Source organism: Eubalaena glacialis, chromosome 4 (assembly GCF_028564815.1).
Source record: "Eubalaena glacialis isolate mEubGla1 chromosome 4, mEubGla1.1.hap2.+ XY, whole genome shotgun sequence".
NCBI classification, from domain to species: Eukaryota; Metazoa; Chordata; class Mammalia; order Artiodactyla; family Balaenidae; genus Eubalaena; species Eubalaena glacialis.
The window spans coordinates 8,632,646-8,639,930 of NC_083719.1; positions in this window are offsets into that span (position 1 = coordinate 8,632,646).

Genomic DNA, 7,285 nt, shown 5'->3' on the forward strand with positions numbered 1-7,285 from the left:
GTATTTGTTATTAAAGGGAACTCTTTAAACAGCCTTTATGTTCTGCTCTTCACATTAAGAAACGTTCACTGTAACATTCATCAAATGCCTTAATTGAAGGGGTTTGAGTTGATTTTTTTTTTCTTTTTTTTTCTTTTTTTTTTTAATAAGCTGTAGGACCTGTATTTAACAGCTTTAAATGTTCAGTTTGTTCTCAAGGTTTATTTTAACATTGAGGAATCATGGGCTTGGTCCTATTATTTAAATGCTGCATCTGTGTAAATGGGTGGATCTTTGACTGTAGAGACCCATCAGAGGAGAGTATCCACCAAACGATTGTGGGATGTCTTAACGTGCTTTTAGGTTACACCGACGTGTGCTAGGGAGTTATTACCGTGCTACTGAGACCACGTTAACAGCATAACCTTCACGTAGTCCCCTTGGCGTTATCCTGCCCTGGCTCCACCCTAAGCACAGGCCAGCATGTGTACAGAGAAGGCCAGAGTGGGCACAGACTCCTGTACCACCTGGAGGTGCTTAGAAGGGCGATTCAGAACCCTGTTGGGGTTTTCTTATCAGAAGAACAGAACGAGTGGAGGTTAGAGTGAAATGTGGAAAAATGGGTTAAGTGGGAGGAAATACCTTGCAATGACCATGTATGAGTAGATTGGTATTGAATTAATTCTGCTTACTGAAATAATACTGGCTAACAGTGACACAGCCCTTACCATAGGCCAAGCTGTGTTCTGAGAACTTTATCTGTTCTCACCACCTTGTAAAGGAGACAGGTTTCTTGTTGTTCACATCCTACAGGTGAGTTTTGATCATCTGCCAGCCTCTTCTGGCCAGTATGTGGTAGAGCCTAGTCAAACCCTGGCAATCTAACTCGAGAGTTCCCCTCTCCCCTGTGCTATTTTGCCCCCATTGGCTTGTGTTTGGTTCTCTAAAAGGATGTTCTTAGAGAATCATGATGATAAAGTTCACTCTTGTGCCACCAGGGGGAGAGGATTTGGACCAGTCAGGTTCCATAGAATTAGGAAACGATTCAGGGTTCCTTTTTCTGGGGACCTGGGTGCTGACCAGTCCTAACTATTGGGTTGTTGTGTTTTCTCTACGTTAATGCATTGGTGGTTTCGCTAGGAAACGTAGTAGTAAGAGCCAGTATCATTCATCCTAATGAACATACAACCTGGTACATATTTCATCATGAAATGGATTGTGAAGTGGCACTATTATTACTTACACTACTACTTTCTGGGTGCAGCGTCAGAATGCATCAAGTTTGGGATCAAGTCAGACTTAGACCCACTTAGATAAATATCTTGACCTAGTAGTTCAGATGAGTTGATTTACAAGGGTGGATTCTAGCCTATAAAGAACATACAGCAACTTGCTTTGGACCAGTCTTACATGAAGGGGTTTGTGGTTGAATGAAAAGAGCTGCTAAACCACTCCTCCGAAAAGTGGACCTCACAGATATTTCTGCTGGTTTCGGTCGAGAGAAACTATGTGGCTTATGAACAAACTCGTGGACATGTTGTTTCACAAGCTTTTGATTTTTTCCGGTAAAAGCGCCTCTTCAGGGTACCATGTTACCTTTTATCTTCCAGTTCCAAATGGCTTGTCGAGTTTATATCCCTTGTATTGTAGCCGACCCCGTGTGTATCAGGAGCAGTGAAGGCACTTGACCCTGAAGCCGGATTCCCACGCAGGGCCCAACATTGTCCTGTTGGTTCCCAATTCCTGCACTTGCGGCTTTTATTCAGTGTTTTTGTTTGTTTTTTCGTTTGTTTTTTGGCTGCACCGCGCAGCTTACGGGATCTTAGTTCCCTACCGGGGATCGAGCCCGGGCCCGAGCAGTGAAGGCGCCAAGTCCTAGCACTGCGCCACCAGGGAATTCCCTATTCCACGTTTGTTAGGTGGCCTGGTCTTTAATTATAAACAACCACTCAAAAATACAAATGCTTCTGCAGGGGCTGAGAGGCTAGTGGGTTGTATGTGACCAAATGTCTTTAATCCTTTCTTTCTCTGTTCCTGGTGAAACAGCCCCACTAAAGGGGGGGGAATGGGAGTAACGAAGTAACAAATAATTGAACTACTACTAGGCGTGGAGAAGTGTTTCTGCATTTCAGGTGCTTCTTGGGGGTAGCCGGGCAGACGGGGGTCATCTGAAGTGCCAGGAAAGAGGGCACCAAAGACAGGTGGCTCCTTGGGGAGCGTTGAAGGCCAGGGAGAGGGGGAACGCAGTGGCAGCAGCGAGGGCACCTTCAACGTGCTGGGTCCTGAGTGCTGTTGTAACGTCTTACGTAGGTGATAACAGCGGTTTTCAAGGGGCCGTGAGGTCAACAGTAGTTTCTCACTAAGAGCTGATTTGCCTTTTTCACCGTGTTGACAGTTGCACTGATGGTGCAAAAGCAGTGACGGGTAAAACTCATGTGAGCGGGGATCAGGTGGTGGTGCTGGAAGCTGTATTCCTCACCACCACCCGCTTAGGAAGCCGCTCGCACTGACGGGTGACCTCGAAGCAGTGCCGGCCACTGAGTCATTAGACTTCGGCCCCTGAGTACACGGCGTCTCGGTGCTCTCGACACAGCAAGTGTGTGAAGCACCTCACGTACCAGGCATGGCGGCCGCCTCAGCTGGAATGGCCCCTCCCCATGGACACCGTCTTTACTTAAACGTGACTGACAGCCGGTTACTCACACATACGCGTGACAGACAGCTGCTCAGAAATGAATTGTGACCCTGTCACTTCAGTGGAACTCCTACAACAAAAGTACCATAGTCTGGGTGGCTTAGACAACACAGTTCTGGAGGCTGGCAGTCCAAGATCAAGGTGCCGACGGGGCGGTGTCTGGTGAGAGCGCTTGTAGGCGGCAGCCCCCTGCTCTCTGTGTCCTCAGCGGCTCCGGGAGGGTCTCTGGAGTCTCCCTCTTCCCCCCCCTTCCCCCAGCCCCCGCCAGCAACGACTGATGGTATTTGTGTGTGGCTCAGTAAGCTAGTATTTTCCAATCTTCAGTATATTATGGTCTCGTTCTTGGGTAGGTGGACCAACATAACAGAATGAAAAGTTGATTGAAACTACCACTTGTTCTGTTTTGGCAGAGACTAAAACAGAATATGCACTGTTTTCCAACTACTGAACATATTGATGTGGCCAGACTCTACATTGCACTGAATTGAATGTGTTGTTAGAAGCAGATGTGAGAACCCACTGTCCTCTGTTAAGAGAGACATTGAGGAGATTTGCAGTAGTGGAAAACAATGCCACTCTTCTTTTTTTGTTTTGGAAAATACAAAAAGTGTACATTAACGTTGTGTGTTCATTATTATTTTAAAATAAATATTTGCCTTAAGTTTTTAGTTTTATTTTCTAACACACTAAATGCCAACAGGTGTAACTGACAAAAACATAAGCTCTTGGGAGGAGGGGGAGGGTCCTCAATAAGTTTTTTTTTTAATTATTAGCACCTTTAATTATTATTTATTTATTTATTTATTTATTTAGGCTGTGTTGGGTCTTTGTTTCTGTGCGAGGGCTTCCTCTAGTTGCGGCAAGCGGGGACCACTCTTCATCGCGGTGCGCGGGCCTCTCACTATCGCGGCCCCTCTTGCTGCGGAGCACAGGCTACAGATGCGCAGGCTCAGCAGTTGTGGCTCACGGGCCCAGCTGCTCCGCGGCATGTGGGATCTTCCCAGACCAGGGCTCGAACCCGTGTCCCCTGCATTGGCAGGCAGACTCTCAACCACTGCGCCACCAGGGAAGCCCTCAATAAGTTTTTCAGCGTATACAGGGATCTTGAGATGAAAACGTTTGAGAATTACTACATTAGCACCTTAAATCCTCGTGATAATGCCGGTCATTGCCAAGAGACGCTGCATAGTTTGCACCATTCACTCACTGAAATAAACTCAAGTTTATACAGTGCTGAAAATCTGCACTTACCAAGACCTATCGTATGATCTTGACCCGTTTCAAGGACGGTTGAAGCTGATAGTGTGGACTACCAGCTTCTGTGCTCCCACCTATGGTCACCTTGGCAGCCCATCCATCCCCCTCCCTGTGGCAGGCAGGATTCCAAACCAGGGTTCAGTCTGGTTATGCAGTCATCCAATCAGATGCTGATCTAGGTGCTGCTGTGAAGGGACTTTGCAGACGGCATGAAGTACTAGTCAGCTGACCTTAAGAGAGGGAGGTGATGCAGGTGAGCCCCGTGTCATCACAGGAGCCCTTCATGGTCACAGAAGGGAGGTGCAGGTGAGAAGGACTGGATACCCCCCTGCTGGCCCTGAGATGCAGGGACCGTGTGCAGTCCCTGAAGACAGGCCTGAAGGGGCCGAGGAAGGAAACAGGGCCTCGGTCCCGAACTGCAAGGGACAGCTGTGGCAAAAACGGGGGTGCACACTTGGTCCTTGAACAACACGGGTTAGGGGCGCCGCCCACCTGCGCAGGTGAAGACCGCTGAGTGACTTACAGCCGGCCCTTTGGCCCTCCATACACTCAGTTCCACACCCGAGGATTCAACCAGCCGTGAATCGTGTAGCGCTGCAGTGTTTACTGTTGGAAAATATCCACCTGCAAGTGGAGGCACGCCGTCCAGGCCTGTTCAAGGGTCAGCTGTATTTGGAAGTGGATCCTTCCCAGACCTCCTGAAGGGAGCCTAACGAGCCAACAGCTGGACTTTGGCCTTGTGAGACCCAGAGCAGAAAAAACAGCTGAGCCGACCTGGCTTCCAATCTACAGAACTGTGGAATAATACATTTGTCTTTAAGCCACAAAGTTTGTGATCATCTGTCACAGCAGCAGTAGGAAACTCATACACTTCTGTCGTGTGTGTGTGTGTGTGTGTGTGTGTGTGTGTGTGTGTGTGTGTGTGTGTGTGTGTGTGTGTGTGTGTGTGTGTGTGTGTGTGGCGTTACCCTTGATTCCATCTTCTCTCAAGCTTGCTTCCTCAGTTCCCCATCTCGGGTAGTCTTGAGTGAGCCTCGCCAACACGTGGCCCTTTCTGGGCACCCGACAGGATCGCGCTTCCAGGTTCCTGTGAGCAGCGGGGCCGTGTGAGCAGCTCAGGCCCGTGAGGGGAGAGAAGCATCACTTCCAGGCCAGAGCGTTGACTAGCCGTGCAGGGCCCTCCGGGGTGCTCTCCTCTCAGCACAGCCAGGTGCATTATTCCAGGGCGGCCGCTCCAGCCTGGCCCCCTGCAGTGACAGTGATGGGAGCCCCCTCCAGCAGCCGTGGGCTTGGAGCAGGATTGAGTCAGGGCCCTTGGACAGGTTCACCCCGAGAGCTGAGGTCCCCCTGCCTGACAGAACCTCTCCACTGCACCTTCAACCCCCTCGCACCTGCCACCAAGTAGCTCCCCTTAAAAAGCAGAACAAATCAAGCCCCTCTGGGCCCTGAGGCCTGGGCTCTTCCCTCGTGCCTCTCATTTTCTCTGCAGCCAGCCTAGTTCACCGCGCCCTCTCACCTCCTCTCCACTCCTCACCCACCGCTGCCCGGCCTCTGGCCCAGCCCTTCCTTCACAGGGAGCTCTGGCCCCTGCTGACTCCCAGGGACGACTTGTCTTGTTCCACACACACCGTGGACTTCTCCCTTCTTTTATTTTTAATTTTTTTTAATTTTTCCCTCCTTTTTGGAACTCTTCCTGACTTTCCTGAACATTCTTTTTTCTCGTTGTCCTCTCGCCCCCCCAGCTCCTCACCCCTGCCCTCCCTAGCTCCCTGCTAAGGTTGACACGGACATCCAGAAACAACTGCAGTTCGCGCCCCACCCTTACCTGATGACACGCCCGCATGAGACCGGGCTTATTTCGCCCAACTGCAAACTGATGTCATTTCTCCATCTGGTAGATTTCACACTGAGGAAGACCGAGGGTCAGAGCACTGGGGTGAGCTGCCCAAAGCCGCACACCTGTCTCGACTTGCTGGGGCCTGGGCGCTGGGCCCCTTCCCCGCTTCCCGCCTCCCAAGCTCTCTCCTTGTCCCCCTCTTGCTCCACAGCCCCTCTGCCCACGCCGGCAAGGCCACGTGGCAGTTGGCTCCCGAATCTCTAGGTCCACGTGGGGCTCCTCTAGTGCCCACCCGCCAGGCCTCCACGCCCCTCCTTCACTGGGCCGGCACCGGGCTGAGTTGGGGGCCGATCAGTCCCGGCCATGGAGCCCCTCGGCTGAGGCTCACTCAGCCTCCTTCGCGGCACACGCAGGGAAGCCGGTTGGGGGGTTCTGGGAGAGTTCCCTCCCCAACAGAGATCGAGAGGAATGGGAAGAGCGCCCTTCCCTCCCTTCCTGCGTGGCTGGTGCGTTGTGAGGCCAAGACCTAGAGGAGAGGGCCCGGGATGGCAGGCACCTACCACGTCCTCACACAGTGAGGCCCTGAGCCCCTCCTGATCCATTGAAGGGTGTTCGGGAGAGACTTCAACGTTATTCCCTTAGCTCCTGTTCGTCGGGGTTTCAGTTACTTGTGGCCCAAGAAAACCTAACTGATCTTCCAGGCTGGACCCAAACCAAACTCTGTTCCCCACAGCCGCACTTCTCTTGCAGTATTCCCGCTCTGGACCATTCACCGTGTCCTCCCAGCTCTCCTCCAGGTGCTCTGGGGCCCTCCTCTCCCCCCTGTCCCCGCCCGGGTCAGGCCCGCATCCCTGCGCCCTGGGCCCCCTGCTCCCTCCCTCTCCAGGGGGGCATCTTGTCCCTCGTGGGCTCTCACAGGAAAAACGACAATCAGCCCGCACCCCTTCCCGGGGCCTCTGCAGGCCCAGCGACCACGGAAGATGAGGGGCGGCTCCCTGAGGCTGCCGGGATCTCCTTGCTCCCCGGCTTCCAGAAGAGAAATTTCCCCGATTTCCCTCCCGGAGCCCCAGCCCTGACAAGAAACGGCCCCCAGTCAGCCATGCACATTGGGCTGAAAGGCCACCCTCCAGCCAGGACCCAAGCCGGCCCCCTCCCCTCAGCCCCACCTGGTGAGGAGCCTCCTGCAGGGCCGGCCCGGTGGGGAAAAAGGTAGCCCTTCAGCGTCTGCAGAGCCTGCGGGCCAGCGGGAGGGACGGCTACCTGCTCTAGTCGTGAGCACTTGGCCAGGTAGAGAGATCCTCTGGGCCGGGACTGAGAAGGACGACCGCTGGGCCGTCACGTGGGGGATGACGGGGTTAGCTGAGCATCAGCAGGGTGCAGCTACAGCACGTGAAGTGGCTTGACCAGTGCAGACAAGCACGCCCCATGCGGTTCCCACCCGCCACCCATGGTTACTGAGGGCTTGACTTGTGAGGGCTACCGAGGAGCTGGGGCTTTGATTTGATTTGATTTTAATT